The sequence below is a fragment of the Astyanax mexicanus genome, chromosome 23 (genome assembly GCF_023375975.1).
Source record: "Astyanax mexicanus isolate ESR-SI-001 chromosome 23, AstMex3_surface, whole genome shotgun sequence".
NCBI classification, from domain to species: domain Eukaryota; kingdom Metazoa; phylum Chordata; class Actinopteri; order Characiformes; family Acestrorhamphidae; genus Astyanax; species Astyanax mexicanus.
In genome coordinates, this window is record NC_064430.1 from 4,146,172 (window position 1) to 4,163,468 (window position 17,297).

At 38.1% G+C, this 17,297-nt stretch overlaps 1 protein-coding gene across 6 annotated transcripts in view; it reads right to left on the reverse strand.

Moving 5' to 3' along the window:
* znf536 (zinc finger protein 536) overlaps positions 1-17,297 on the reverse strand; it is a 429,900-nt gene that overhangs the window by 279,527 nt on the left and 133,076 nt on the right. For all 6 annotated transcript variants that reach the window (XM_007246936.4, XM_007246939.4, XM_049470939.1 and 3 more), the window contains one exon: positions 5,234-5,354. The gene's annotated coding sequence lies outside the window, so the exon portion shown is untranslated. The remainder of the gene's footprint in view (positions 1-5,233; positions 5,355-17,297) is intronic.

Below are 17,297 nucleotides of genomic sequence, written 5' to 3' on the forward strand. Positions count from 1 at the left end.
AGAATAGGGAGAGAGAGAGAGAGAAGAGACAAAGCAGGAAAAATGATAAGAAGAAATAAAGAAAGAAAGAAAGAAAGATAGAGGAGAAAGAAAACAATATGGTAAAAGAGACACAGAGAGAGAAAGAGTGCTTGATATAAAAGTGTAGAGAAGAATAGGAAGAGAGAAAACAATGAAAGAAAGAAAGAAAGAAAAGCAAGATGAAGAGATGTGGAAACAAAAAAAAATGATTAAGAAAGATAAAAAGATAGAGGAGCGAGAGAGCAGTATGATGAAAGAGACAGAGAGAGAGATAAAGTAAGAGAGAGAAAGAGAATAAAAGTGAGAGAGGTGGAGAGAGAGAATGACAGAGCAAGAGTAAGAAGTAAGAAATAAATTCGGGGAAAGAAAGAGATTTTTAAAAAGAGGGTGAAAAAAAGAGATAGTGGTGGAGTGAGAAAGAGAATGATAGAGTATGAATGGTACAGAATGGTAAAGCATGACAAAGATGTGAGAAAACGAAAACAAAGAGAGAGAAAGAGAAAGAGAGAGAGAGAGAGAGAGGGGTTGAGAAAGGAAAAGAAAGACACAGTGTAATAAGGGGAGTGGGCAAAAAAGAGGTGGAGAGAAAGAGACGGATAGCAGAAAGGAAAGAAAAATAGTGGCTGTTAAGAGAGGAGGTGAGAGTGAAAGAATGAGTAAACAAGAAAAAGAAATTTAAAAGATTAAAAACAGATAGAGATGACAGAAAAGAGAGCATGAAAAAAGAGAAATAGCAGAAGGAGAGGAAGAGAAAGCAAAAAATGAAGAGCGAGAGGGTGAAAGAGAGAGAGAGAGAGAGAGAGAGAGAGAGAGAGAGAGAGAGAGAGTCCTCCTCTCAGGACGTGTCTTAGATTTCAGTGTGATTAGATAGTGAGGGATAGGGAGATGTTCTGAGGGAGCATTAGTAATTAATCACTGAAGAAGCTGGGATTCCACTCTTACTGTCGTCTCTCTCTCTCTCTCTTTCTCTTTCTCTTTTTAAACACACACACACACACACAAATGAAAACTGTAGGTTCATCCTAAGTCTACGAGTCTACTAGCTTTCCAAAACCCATGAAAAAACAAACACTACAGTAAAATACTAATATAATAAAATAATAAAACCCACAAATCTAGTAAAAAAATAGCCTTTTTTTAACCAGTCTCTTTTTCGGCCAATCGGATCCTTCCTTCCTCTAATGCTAATTATTACCAAACCATAATGAGCTTCAGTCTCCCAGCATTAGCACGTATCATTACTGAAGCAAAAGGCTGACCATAAAAAGAGAATGGCCTTCACTTACTGCTCTCCCACCACCCAGCTGAAACCTCGTGCTGCTTTTATTTATTTATTTATTCTACCTCTCTCTCTCTCTCTCTCTCTCTCTCTCTTACACTCTCTCTCTCTCTCTCTCTCTCTCTCTCTCTCTCTCTCGCTCTCTCTCTCTCTCCCCCTTTTGCACTATGAATAAATTTAGTCCGTCCCGGACATGAAAATGTCAAATACCTAAAATACACCTAGGCTAAATAGCGTATTAATTTTTAATGCTCGCTCATCCTATGCTGCTATTCTCATATCTGCCCCTGTCTGCCAACAGCTGTTGCAGCCTCCCTCTCAGGGAATTTATCATCCATCTAAAAGAGTAAGGGAGTATTGTTCTGCAGATAAGAAAAAAGGGGAAGGGGAGGGGCGGAGGAGGGATGGGCTGGATTTTTATACATATTTTTAAATTTCTTAACAGATTTTTATATTTAAGTATGAATCTTTTTACTGACACTTCTTCTATTTGTCCTGAAAAAGCATGTATTCATCCTGGTTACACATCACTATAACTAACCACCTCAATAGTGTTGAAATGAAAAGAAAGAAGGAAGAAGAGTTCATGTGAAATTGATGTAAAATTATTAATATATGAGCCATCTCCAATGAAAACATTCCTACATTGCATCTTAATTTTTGCTGATTTTAAGTTCATCACATCATTTGAACATAAGAAGCTGTTCCTTTACAATGTGAGTTCGCTTATTATGGTTGGACCAATAGAAAGGCTCTACAATGACTTATTTTTTTTTTTTTTTTTTAGGTTGCTGCTTTAATGATACATTTTTCTTTTATATATTTTTTTATTATTATTTCCCTTTAAGTTTCTTTACGTTATAGAAATAGTACTTTAAATAAAGCATATTTATTTTTTCATCTTTTTTATATATGTTGTATGAACATATATCTCTGGTAACCTTCAAATCAAATGCTTATTACTACTATTTTATTATAAAGACTTATCATTTTTTTTTTTAACCACATGTGCTTATGGTGTTTGGAGCTACAGCAGGGCATAAATCAAGTAGCCGCTCCCATCTCCCATCAGTCTTCTTCTTATGCTGTGCATGTCACTTATAGTCACTTATAGTACCAGTCAAAAATTGGACACACTAAAAACCAGTATTTTTTTTTATAATTTTAAGGTTTTCTGCATTATAGATTAATACTGAGGTCATCCCAATTGTGAAGAAACAAAAATTATGGCAAGAACTTCTCAACGTAAAGAAGCAAAGAAAAAAAATACTTTAAGAAAAAATGAAGGTCAGTCCATCCGAAACATTTCAAGAACTTACTTTGAGTACAATTGCAAAGGCCAACAAAAATGTTCTGATGAAACTGGCACTCATCAGGTCCACTACAACATGATACCTTATGTGTTCTCTCATAGCCTGGATGTCTTCCATATTTATTTACTAATATGTAATAAAAACATAATATTAATAATAATCTGTGCATTTGTATTCCAACAATGTCCCCATCATACATTAAAAACAGAACAGAACAGAACAGAGACGTCCTCAACGTTCTCATATCTTTAAATATATATTATATAAAAGATCTTCACGTTTAAAAAATTCATTGTCGCTGTGACAGAGGATGGAGCGGGGCGAGCGACGGCTCCATCCAGCCCGGAGAGATTAAATAAAGAGGTGATGGCGGCGACGTGGAGGCAGGTGTGTGATTTAGCGGCAGGTTTTATATGTCATTTATACCTTCTTTTTTAGGAGCCATGTGACAGATAAAGATTACAACTGGCCAGCACTGAATGTGCCAGGCTAAATGTACTTAGAGATGTGAGCGAGGGATCAGTCTTCAGGATCAGTTAGCGTTAATCGTGCAGCCGAGGGCTGCTCTGGGGCCTGTGGGGAGGCGGCCGGGGGGCGTGTCTTATCCAGACCTGCTGATCTCCAATCAGGAGCTGTGTTTATTAAGTGTGAGTAAACATACTGTATAATCTGTTGGAGTTCATATTAAGTATGAAGGCTGGTCTTGGATTGACCCCTTATAACTGTGAGGCTTGTGGTGATGAGCGATGACCTCATTTCCAATGCGTTCCTTAGAGAAACACTGATAATTTATTATTTTTTTAATAATAATTTATTTTTAATTTACTAATTCTATCCAATTTTATTCCCAAAACATATTCCCAATTACCAAAACCAATTATTAGGACTCTATATCTATCATATCTATCACTAATAATGCCAGAATACTCAACACTAGAAGAATCAGGATAAGTGCATGCCTCCTCTGATACAATTAGAGGAAATTAGACTCCGCCCCCTTTTTTTTTTTTAAGCGCCACAACTCCAGCTACAATACAATCAGCCAACAGAAGCATGTGCTGACCAACATTACACCATTAAAGCACCATACAGAGGGAGCATAGCCAGTCAGGCTCTCTTGGACTCCGGCTGCTGATGCTGAAGCAAACTGGCGATCCTCTATTCTTCTTCGCATGCATACTCACAAGTTGATGCTGATATATTAACATCTATGAAATGTAGAATATGGAAGAAACATATCAGAGCACCATTTAAAGAAAGCATGGCCAATTGTGCTCTCTCAGACTCCGGCTGCTGATGCAGAAGCAGCATGATCCGGAATTCGAACGAGCAATCCTCAATGCTATTTTGTTTTGATATATTTTTACATATATATATATATATATATATATATATATATATATATATATATATATATATATATATATATATATATAGTGGTTGATGTTAATACATTAACATTTATTAAATGTAGAATTTGGAAGAGCACCGCCCAAAAACAGCATGGCCAACTGTGCTCTCTCAGACTCTGGCTGCTGATGCTGAAGCAGAATGATCCGATATTCGACCCACAAATCCTCAATGCTAATTTGTCACATACAGTATTTTTCACATACACATCAGTTGATGCTGATATATTAACATTTATTAAACGTAAAATTTGGAAGAGCACCACCCAAAGAGAGCATGGCCAACTGTGCTCTCTCAGACTCTGGCTGCTGATGCTGAAGCAGAATGATACAGGATTCGAACAAGCAATTCTCAATGCTATTTTTTACTGATATTTTTCATGTAAACATCAGTCGATGCTGATACATTAACGTTAAAGTTAGTTTGTGGAAGAAACTAAACAGATCGCCATCTATAGTACCACCCAGAGACAGCACAGCCAACTGTGATCTCTCAGACTCCGACTGCTGATGCTGAAGCAGAGTGATGCGGAATTCGAACTGGCAATCGTCAATGGTACTTTTTAATTAATATTATTCACATATACATTTGTTGATTCTGATACATTAACACTTAAATTAATTAAATGTATAACTTGGAATAAATACAACACATCATTCTATTTCAGATTTAGACATAATAAATGACAAATATTTCTAAAGTATCCCATTTTCTCCCCAATTTTTAGGTCTGTGTGTGTGTGTGTGTGTGTGTGTGCGCTTTGTGTTTGCTACCTTTGTGAGGACTTGATTGTCCTATGTCCTCACAAGCATAGTGCTATGTTATTATTTTTTAGCTTGTGGGGACATTTCAACAAAAAAATGTTCTTTGATTAGAAAATATAAAAAAGATTGAAATTATGTACTTTATCAATGGGGTTAGGTTTGGGTTAGATGTTGTATATATATGTAAATTGGATACAGTTAACACGTTATTACAGTTTATTATGAATGGAAGAATGGAATGGAAGGTCCTCACAGGAACAGCAAAACTAACATCTGTGTGTGTGAGTGCGAGTGTGTGAACAGACAGAATGATTGCATTAAAGGGTTAAAAATGTACACCCTTTTCTTAGTGGAACTTGAACACACACACACTTACACACACTTACACACACAAACACACACACACACACACACACACTTGCTCCGGGTTCATCCGAGTTCCCTACCTGATCACTCTAACTGCATACTGGGCCGGGGCCGGTCAGGATGAAGAGAGTGCGGCTCCCCCCGCCACCACCGGGTACGTCCCGCCCGCCGCCGCGAGATCACCAGAGGGATGTCTTCACTCTGCCAGAGAGAGAGAGAGAGAGAGCGAGAGAGAGAGAGAGCAGTGTCAGGCCAAATGTAACAAATTCACTGAATCACGGCGGTGCCGCAGAGGTCAAGGAAAAGCAGGCGAAAAAGGTTAAAGATGAAATCAAAGCCGTGCCTCAGAGCGGCGCTGAAAATCTATCCCGGCACAGGCAAGGCCACCGCTGCCGCGCGCCGCAGACACCCGGCTAAATACTGCCGCCACTCTGGGATCTTTCATTTTCAGCCGATCAATAAGAGCTTATATTTATCAGGATTCCAAGCAGCTGCCACATCTGACAACCTCCACTTCATTTTCTCACTCCTCCCTCTCTCTCTCTTTACCTCTCTCTCTCTGTCTCTCTCTCTTTCTCTCACCTCCTTTTCTCCTTCTTTACTCTTTCACTGTCTTCCTCTAAATCTCTTTCTCTCTCTCTCTCTCTATTTCTCTCTTATCTCACTTTGTCTCTTCTATACTCTTATATATACCTCGGCCATTTTTTCCTATTGGTTCAACTCTTTACCTCCTTTACTCTTCCACCGTATCTACCCTCCTCTTTCTCCTCCTTGTTCATCTGAATCCCTTTCTCTTTCTTCTTTACTCTTTACTCACAGTCTCTACCCTCCTATTTTTCCTTTTTATTTCTCTAAATCTCTTTCACTCTCCATCTTTTTTCTCTCTTATCTCACTTTGTCTCTTTTATATTATTCTGTATACCTCACTCTTTATTTGTCCAATTCTTTACCTCCTTTTCTCTTCCTTTACTCCTTTTCCACCGTGTCTAGCCTCATCTCTCTCATCCTTGTTCCTCTGAATCCCTTTCTATTTCTCTCTATTTCTCTCTCTTTCTTCTTTACTCTTTTACTGTTTCTTCCCTCCTCTTTTTCCTTTTTGTTTCTCTAAACCTCTTTCTCTCTCCCTCTTTCTCTCTTATCTCACTTTATCTCTTCTATACTCTTATATAAACCTCACTCTTTCTTTCCTATTTGTCCAACTCTTTACCTCCTTTTCTCTTCCTTTACTCCTTTTCCACCGCCTCTACCCTCCTCTCTCTCATCCTTGTTCCTCTGAATCCCTTTCTCTTTCTCTCTATTTCTCTCTCTTTCTTCTTTACTCTTTTACTGTCTCTACCCTCCTCTTTTTCCTTCCTGTTTCTCTAAATCTCTTTCTTTCTCCATCTTTTTTCTCTCTTATCTCACTTTGTCTCTTCTATATTATTCTGTATACCTCACTCTTTACTTGTCCAACTCTTTACCTCCTTTCCTCTTCCTTTACTCCTTTTCCACCATGTCTACCCTCCTCTTTCTCCTTCTTGTTCATCTGAATCCCTTTCTCTTTCTTTCTTTCTTTCTTTCTTTCTTTCTTTCTTTCTTTCTTTCTTCTTTACTCTTTACTCACTGTATCTACCCTCCTCTTTTTCCTTCCTGTTTCTCTAAATCCCTTTCTTTCTCTCTCCTTCTCTTACCTCATTGTCTCTATCCTCCCTTTTCTCTACCTCCTTTTGCCTCATACCTCTTTTCTCTTTCTTTACTGTTTTACTACCCTCTCTACCCTCCTATTTCTCCTCCTCGTTCCTCTAAATCTCTTTCTCTCTCCCTCTTTCTCTCTTTCCTCACTTTGCCTTTTCTATACTCTTCTATATACCTCACTCTTTTTTTCCTATTTGTCCAACTCTTTGTCCATTTCTCTTTTTCCCTCCATTCTTCTCTCTGTCTTTCTATCTAAACCCCTCCCTCATTCGATCTCTCTACCCACTTTTCTCTTTCACAAACACTCTCACGTTCACCTCTTTCATTTGTCCTCCATTTCTCCATATTTTTATTGCCTCTATCCTCCGTTTCTGTGTTTCTTTCTCATGTTCATCTCTTTCATTTCTACTCCATCTATTGGTCCAACTCTTCACCATTCTACCTCTCTTTTTCTCTCTACTTTTTCTCTACTTTGTCTCTTTTTCTCTTTTCTCTCTTTCGTACTCTTTCCTTTCTAACCCACTCTCCATCTCTTTATCTTTCATTTCCTTATTTTATTTACCCTCCAATTCTCCTATTTGTCTTACTCTACACTTCTTCTATCACCTTTCTTTTCCTCCCTTTTTCTTTCTTTTATTCTTTATCTTTATTGACCTCACTCACTCTCATCTCCTATTTGTCCAAACCTTAACCTCTCGGTCTCTTTCTTTCTTCCCCTTTCTGTTAGTCCATTATCTCCCTCATCCCTTTCTATCTCTCTCTCTCTCTCTCTCTCTCTCTCTCTCTCATATCTCTCTCTCTCTCTCTCATTGGCCTGCTACTAAACCAGGACGCGACGGCTGCAGAAGAGAGAAGAAAGCAGGCCTTTGGTCTGATTTTTGCAGAGCATGCTTTTGCTGCCATCTTGGCCCCCCACCCACCCCCTCAGCAGCCCCCACCCACCCAAATACTGGGTTAAAGAAGCATGCATTTTGTCATTAGCCCATTGGCTCGGGCCCCGTGCTCCCACTGCCTTTGTTCCGTGCCACGCCACTGAAGCCTGCCAGAATAAAAAAGAGAGGAAAAAAAGAAAGAAATGGCACTGTAAAACATGTACACTTTACCACTTTATCCCTCCTGTGAGCGCACGCTTCAAAAATAGAGATGCGTTTTGGAAAGGAAGGAGGGATAGGGGGAGGGCGAGAGAGATGGAGAGAAAGAGAGAAGGCAAAACTCTCCAATTTACAGCATCCAGAGATGCAGAAGATTTGCTGAGAGGGGTGGAGGAGGCCGAGTTAAAATAGCTCAATCTCTAATCATCTGTACGACAATATTTGCTGTGAGGCATTCTAAATAGATTATCGCTGGTCCATCTGTGTCATCATTGATTTATAAGGCATTAAGCTGCTTTCCAAAGGCAGGCCTCTCCTTTCGCTCTGCTCGAGTAGGAGGAGGCTTGTTCAGAATCAGGGCCAGTGGCAGCTGAACAAGCCCAGAAGCCTGTCTGCTCGGAGAGAGGAGCGCGACTGCTCTGAGTGCGAGAGCGCTGCGGACGAGAGGAAACAAAAATAGGACAGCGCTATGAGTCGGGTTTGGAGTCGGCACACGGAAAAAAAAAAAAAAAAACACATACAGTACATACATAAATACATCAATTAAAACATTCACATACTGAGATTAATCATAATTTTATATTCTAAAGACTTACATCTTGATCTAACAAATAATCTGATTAATCAAAAGCAATATTTTGTGATTAATAATGATGACGTTGAACTAAAAAAATAATCGTATTAATTGAATCACCATTTTGTGATTATTCACGATTAATTAAGCACTTACAATATGTGCTTGATAGATTAAATGTCGATTTTTAAAAAAAGAATCAGATTAAACAAAGCAACATTACAGTATGTTCTAGTAGACTAAATGACGATTAAAAAAAATCAGATTAATCAAAGGAACATTTTGCGATTAATCACGATTAATTAATCTTTTTCTTATAAAGACTTACAGTACGTGTTTATTAGATTAAATGTCGATTTAACAAAAAAAAATAAGATTAATCGAAGCAACATTTTGTGATTAATCATGATTAACTAAGCACTAACAGCGTGTGCTTGGTAGATTAAATGTCGATTTAAAAAAAATCAGATTAATCGAAGCAACATTTTGTGATTATTATTGTAGCACTTACAGTATGCACTTAGCAGCTTAAATTTGTAGTTAATTTTTATTTTTTAATAATCAGATTAATCGAAGTGACTTTGTGTGATTAATCATGATTAATTGAACTGTTTTCTTTTAAAGAGTTACAGCATGTGCGTAATAACTGAAATGTTGATTAGAAACAACTGATCAAAATCTGATTAATCGAAGCAACATTTTGTGATTTATTAACATTAAGTGTTTTTTTTATACCTAAAACCTACACTATGTGCTTAATAGATTAAATGTCGCTCTAAAAAATAATCATATTAATTGAAGCAACATTTTGTGATTAATCGCGATTAATCAATCATTTTTTCTTTTCTGTTTAATAGTGAATATTTATATGTAACTAAAACCAAAATAAAGCTAATTGTGATTAATCACCCTTTTAACCTTTTAAGACTTAAATAATCTATAAAAATATATAATATACTATTATACCTAAACTATATATATATATATATATATATATATATATATATATATATATATATATATATATATATATTGCTGCACAAAGACATAGGCAGGAGGAACGGAAGTGCCAAAATCACACACACTCTCTCTCTCTCTCTCTCTCTCTCTCTCTCTTTCTTTCTCTCTCTCTCTCTCTCTCTCTCACACGCACGCACACACACACACACACACACGCACACGAACCAAACAAGGAACATCATTAACATATGAATACTATATGCAAATGGTTTGAGGAGAGCAGATGTTGGTGCATTTAATTGACCTATATGTGAATTGCATCCAAACCTTTTTACACACAGTACACTCAGTGAATGCACGCCCAGCGTGCAGCGCTACTGCTGCCACTGCTGCTGCCACCTCGCACTGCTGCTGCCACGGTCGACCCACGGTGCCACCCAACTGCCATTCTTACCTCAGAAGGTGATAAGAGGAGTTAAAGGAGGTCTATGAATCAAATGAACTAAAATAAAAGCTCTATTGGGATAGGAGTTTTTACGGTGGTTTGAATGCTAGATTACGCTGCTTCGGCATCAGCAGCCGGAGTCAGAGAGAGAGAGCAGATCTGGCCATGCTCTTTCTGGGTGCATAGGTAGCACGATGGTGGTGGTGATCACAGATGAATGTCTGTGTACAATGCTGTAAAAATCTAAATCAAAAAGTATATATATATATATTGTTAAACACGATGGAAAGGGAGTTTTTTGCAGCTTTTCTTAAGTATGGAGGCTCTCGAGGGGACATTTAGTGTTTAATTTTATTGTGAATGAACCAAACAAACCTTAAATTCAGAAGATAAGCAAGCCAAATAACTATTTAGACATTAAATAATTGTGTAGCAAAGCCTTTAGCAATAGCCTGTGTATGTGTTTATGAACATGTAGCTGCTTTTTCTCATTTTTAAAACTAAAAGTATGAAACTCACAATAAAATTGGTTATAAAATTGATTATCTTCCAGTTTTTTTTAAAGGAGAAGGCACTAAATACATTGATTCATTTTGTATGATATATTTTACAGATGCATCACCCCACCTTCACATTTCAAACTAATACAGTCCAAATAGAGCTAAAGAGAAATTAAAATAAAGATATACAGAGAGAGACAGACAGACAGACAGACAGAAAGAGAGAGAGAGACGTTTCAGTTGAGCACAGTATGAGCCGACGACAGCAGCTTGTCATAGCCGCTGCAATGCAATGCCCAAAGACGGCGGCTGTCACCCTGCACCCGCTCACACCCGCCTCACGTCTCTTATGGATGACATCACTGCGTCACAGTGGAAATCGATCACTTAATGGCCTTCGGGGAGCGCGCCTGTCGCTGACAGGTTATGTGCCACAGCCTATGTTGCATCTTCTTTATCCATCTTTATCCAACAACATCTTTGTCTTTCCTTGGTTTCTACACTTCTAAAAATTGGGATTTTCCAAAGAAGAGCAGCCGTAGAACCTCTTAGAACCATCCAATGGTGTTTCTCTAAAATATTATAACCTTTCAATTTACACAAAGTGAAAAAAAAAAAACATAGTGTATCCAACAAATTGATATCAGCACCATGCCTAATGCTAGGTGTGGGAAATAAAGGGTTAAATAAAGAAGCAGTGGAAATATGTTCTTTGGAATGATGGTGCTCCATCCAATACTTTTGGGATTTTACTAATGAAAGATGAGATGGGATGTAGTGTGATCACGAATGCAATCAAATTCTTACAGCAATGATCCAACATCTAGTAGGAAGCCATCCCTAGACAGTAGATGTATCTACTCCAACAAATACACCAAGTACAATAAGCACACAAAGTAGATTAAGTACTCTTAAAACACCAAATACAGTAAAAACCCTAAAAACACCAAGTACCCTAAATACACCAATTACACTAAGTACGCTAAATATACCAAATACTCTCTAGATATACTAAGCATACAAAATGCACAAAACCCTACAAATGCATAAAACCATACACCAAGTACATCACATACACTAAGAATTCTAAGTACACCAAGTACACTACATACCCTAAATACATCACATATACTAAGTACATTAAACACACTAAGTACATTAAACACACTAAGTACATTAAACACACTAAGTACATTAAACACACTAAGTACACTAAATACTTTAAGTACACCAAGAGTACTAGGTTCACTAAGCACTCTATATACCTTATATACGTCAAGTACATTAAGTATGCTAGGTACACTAAGTACTCTAAGTAACCTAAATACACCAATTACTCTAAGTATGCTAAATATACCAAATACTCTCTAGATATACTAAGCATACAAAATGCACAAAACCCTATATACACCAAGTACATCACATACACTAAGGATTCTAAGTACACCTAGTACATTACATACCCTAAATACATCGCATATACTAAGTACACTAAACACACTAAGTACATTGAATACTCTAAGTACACCAAGAGTAATAGGTTCACTAAGCACTCTGTATACCTTATATACTTCAAGCACATTAAGTACACCATGTACTCTAACTGCTTTATACTCATAAGTACACCAAACACACTAAGTACACTAAATAAACAAATACCCTATAAACTTCAAGTATACTAAGTACACCAGGTACACTAAGTATCCTAAGTACCCTAAACAAATTAAATACAATAATTACATCAAACAGACTAAGTACACCTAATACTGTAAATAAATTAAATACACTAAGTACACCAAGTACCATTAGTATACCAAGTACTGTAAATAAATTAAATACACTAAGTACATCAAACAGACTAAGTACACCAAATACTCTAGGTACACCATGTACACTAAGTTTACTAAGTACACCACATACACAAATACCCTATATACATACATTTATTACACATTAAGTACACATGGTACACTAAGTACTCTAAGTACCAAAATACACCAAACCCACTAAATACACCAAACCCACTAAGTACACCAAATACACAAATACCCGATATACTTTAGGAATATTAAGTTCAACAGGTACTCACCAAGTACAAGTACCCTAAATACACCAAACATACTAAGTACACCAAGTACACCAAATGAACAAATACCCCATATATATATATCAAGTACATTAAGTATACTAAGTACATTTAGTACACTAAGTACACCAAATACAAAAATACCCTATATACTTCAAGTACATTAAGTACACCATTTACACTAAGTAATTTAAGTACCCTAAATACACCAAGCACACTAAGTACACAAAAAAAAGAACGTATAAATGTCTATACTTTAAGTACATTACATACACCAGGTACACTAAGTACTCTACATACACTAAGTTCACCAAGCACATTAAATACACCAAATACATTGAAGTCTTATTTAACTCAAAGCCTTGTGGTTGTTTGTATTGCTGATATACGTTACAGTGCACTCTTACATGTTAAGGGTTAACCTGATAACTTGCTGTAATGCTAAGCTAAAGGAAAAGCCATGAGAAAAACGCCAATGCTATTTTAATCTGGCCTCTTTTCTCCCCTGTCGCCTTACGCCTCTCTCTCTCTCTCTCGCTCTCTTTTTTTTTTTTTTTTTCAGCTGGGGAATGTCATTAAATTGTATTAAATAGCCTTTTGTCCACAGGGCAAGGACCACCCGATATATGATAATACATTAATGCCCTGGTGCTCCAGCCACTGAGCTGAAACGCTCGCTTTAAGGCCAGGAGCGCAGAAGCACACACATGGAATTCTATTGTGCATGTGCATGTGTGTGTGTGCGTGTGTGTGTGCCTTCATGCGTGCACGTGTGTGTGCGTGCCTGTGTGTGTGTGTGTGTGTGTCTGGGTTCGTTTGTGCGCAAACAAGAAAGTGTGTGTGTGTGTGTGTGTGTGTATATCTATGTATCTATATATATATATATATATATATATATATATATATATATATATATATGAGAGGCGACGCCGAGAAAGAGAGAGAGAAAGAGAAAGAAAGAGAGGTAGAGCGAAAGAGCGAGAGAGCGCGAGAGCAAAAGAGAGAGAGAGAGAGAGAGAGAGAAAGCGGCTCGCTAACAACTGTGACACATACTAATAGAAACATACCTAATAAATTACAAGCTTTCAGGGTCTGGCAAGCTGACATTTTCTCTGTGAGCGGGACAATTTCATATCTGCGGCGCGGGGAAACCAAATTGCATCACACGGAGATGCCAGCGGATTAGCATAAAAATTAACACTTAAATTTCAGCTTATTGTCAACCCCTCTCCTGCTCCTTCAGCCAGACCAACAATCAATTCCTCTTAGAAATCTGATTAGCTTCCATGATGCTTATTATCCTAGTCATGTCCCCCTCGCCGCCATGCCGGGCTCCCCGACTATTTGTTTAAATAGAATTAAGAAGCTGATAAATCTATAGGTGTCTCTTAGATGCACCACCCCTTCCCCCACCCATACATCCATCCCTCTCTCTCTTTCTCTTTTCCTTTCTCTCTCTCTCACTTACATCAAAGCTCGTCCTTCTCTCTCACTCCTATTCCCTCTATTCCCTCGCTCTCTCTCTTTTTCCTTTTGTCCTAGCCTTCATCAACAGTTGCTGATTAAAAATGCTAATTAATATGCCATAAAGCCTCTAGAAGTAGTTTACATTTAGATGGTTTATTATTTACATATTTATGCACCGTGGCCGGCTAACGCAGTCGTCTTAAATACAATATCATTTAAACTATAACTCAACAGTGCAGCAACAGTGCAGCAACAGCGCAGCAAAAGGACGTGTATAACGTTGTTGTCCAATGAAAAACAAAGCTTAAAATCAACTTTAAAGCAACAGCAGAAGGCAAAAATATAAACGCTAAACTTTGAATGGAATATGAAAAATATGTTTTCCAAGTAACTGAAGACCATTTCCAATGGTCTAATAATCTAAAATCATCTATTTATACAGTGTACAGAGCAGCTACAGGCTAAGTACACCTGGTACACCAAGTACTATAAGTGCACCAATTACATAAATACTCTATACACACAAAGTACATTAAGTACAACATGTACTTTGAACACACTGATTTTAATTTTGACTCCAAAGTTCTCTAAATACACCAAATACACTAAGTACCCTAAGCACACCAAGTACCCTAAAGACAATAAATACACTAAGTACACCAAATACACAAATACTCTGTATGCACAAAGTACATTAAGTACACCGTGTACTTTGAAGACTGATTTTTCTTTTAAAGCCAAAGACAGCAAATTACTCTAAATACACCAAATATACCAAGTACATCAAGTACCATAGGTACACCAATTACACTAGATGCACCAATTACACTAAGTACACCAAATACTCTAGGTACACCAAACACCTTATGTACACCAATTACACTAAGTACACCAAGTACACAAATACCACATATATCCAAAGTACATTAAGTACACCATGTGCTTTAAATACTACTATTTTACTTTTGTACTCTTAAAACATCAAATACACTAAGGAACACCAAATACCCTAAAGACACTAAATACACTGACTACACCAAATACACTAAATACCCTTTATACACAAAATACATTAAGTATACCAAATACAGTGAAGACCCCAAAGACAGCAAAAAGTACCCTAAATACACCAAATACACCAAGTACAGGACCACCTATGTTTTGGGGAACACTTTTCTTTTAAACACAGTTTCTGATCATATATATTTACAGACAGAGATGTCATATGTTGATAACTAATATTCACCATGAAATTATATCCTTTATAGGTGGTTCAGGCCACAAAATCGTTGCCTTTTATTTTTTACCTCTAATCCGCTGTACAAAATTCCTGCTCATGGTATTCCTGTTTATCCTCAAAGTGACAGCGATGGAAGAAACATCACGTTTTCAAAAGCCGTGATGCCGTTCTGGTGGAATATTTGTCAATACGCCTCTATTGAAAACATTGCACAAGTGCGTTAGCGCTTTGGGTGGCTTTCCAGGCACTGCGAGCAGAGTTCCTTTTTGTTTAGACAAATGGTATTTCATCGCATCCAGATGTCTTTAAGCACAGTTCATCCACCATGCGCGCACTCCAAGATATACAAAAAAAATGTATACAAACATTTATTCATAACTGTGCGCCTCCACTCGCACTTAAGGGCTTGTCACGGTTCCCCTGACTCCTGCTACTTCTATGGGTTTGGGGTAGAGAGGAAGGGAAGGAGCGAGTGAGGGAGGGAGGGAGGGAGGGGAGGTAGGGGGGATGAACGTATGCTGAGCGTAACGTTAAACAAAGACGCTGTAACGTGATTAGCGTCCGGGTTCGGTCCTGTGACCGGCTGCCTTGTTTTCTGGCCAGGAAGGGGAGCAGGAGAAGGCCAGGGGTCCTAGCGAGTGCATGCCTGCCTGTGTGGCTCACAAAAGTGGAGGCCGAGCTTCGGTCGAGGTGCCAAATCTGGCTAGCGGCGCTTAAGAAAAACATCACAACGTCATCCAAGTAGACGGAGGAGTTTTGGGTCAACATAACCCGGAATTGTTACAAGGCAGATGAGAGAAGAGCAGATAAAACTTACTGTATGAGGAAAAAGAAGACAAGGGATAAAAAAAGAGGAAAACAGAGAGAAAGAAGGGTTGAGAGACACGCTGAAAAAATGAGCCGGGCATTGAAAGTGCATGTGTGATTCATAGTATAAGTGGATAACAACATACTGTATATGTAGAGTTTCTGCTTTGGTACTTCTTGAGACAGAGAGAGAGACAGACAGACAAAAAATATAGGTCCCAAAGAAAATGTAGGACCAGGTTGGGACTTGAACCCTTGACCCTAGCACTGAGAGACAAACATGCCAACCACTAAGTCACCATGCATGTATGTAACCTATGGTATAAGTGGATAACAACTTATACGTAGAGTTTCTGTGTTTGTACTTATTGAGACAGACAGACAGACAGACAGGCAGGCAGACAGACAGACAAACAGATAGACAGACAGATAGACAAACAGATACTTTTAATCCTTAAGAAAATGTAGGACCAGGTTGGGACTTGAACCCTTGACCCTAGCACTGAGAGACAAAAATGACAGACAGACAGACAGACAGACAGACAGACAGACAGACAGACAGACAGATAGATAGATAGATAGATAGATAGATAGATAGATAGATAGATAGATAGATAGATTGATCCCATAGAAAATGTAGAACCAGGTTGGGACTTGAACCCTTGACCCCAGCACTGAGAGACAGACAGACAGACAGACAGACAGATAGATAGATAGATAGATAGATAGATAGATAGATTTGTACCAAATTATGATTTGAATTCACTTTTGACCTTTTTTGTTGGTTTCTTTTTACCTCATATGTACATACAATAATCCCATCACAACTTTACAGACTGTACTGTTCAGGTCATAACACGGAATAGTTTGACCAGAGGCAGAAGAGGCAGATAAAAGAAGACAGCTTAAAGAAAAGAAAAGGAAAAAAGACAGAAAAAATGAAAGAAACGCGTGAGAGACCTGCAGGGCCTGCACATACTGTATGATCTATGGTATAAGTGGATAACAACATATAAGTAGAGTTCCTGCTATGCAGCAGAATAATCTAAACCAGCAACTCGCCCCCCTCCACTCCACCTGCCTCCCCGCCCGGCACAAATCGTCTCCACTACATCGAACCCGCCACCCACCACCACCAACACCCGCCACCCGACCCTCTATTCTTATGTTAACATGGCTAAAGAGCTAAAGAGGAATGGGCCACCCAGCAGCGAAAACTTAAGCTCGTGCTTACAGAGAAAAATAATAATCCCATACATATCTGCGTCCACACACACACACACACACACACACACACATA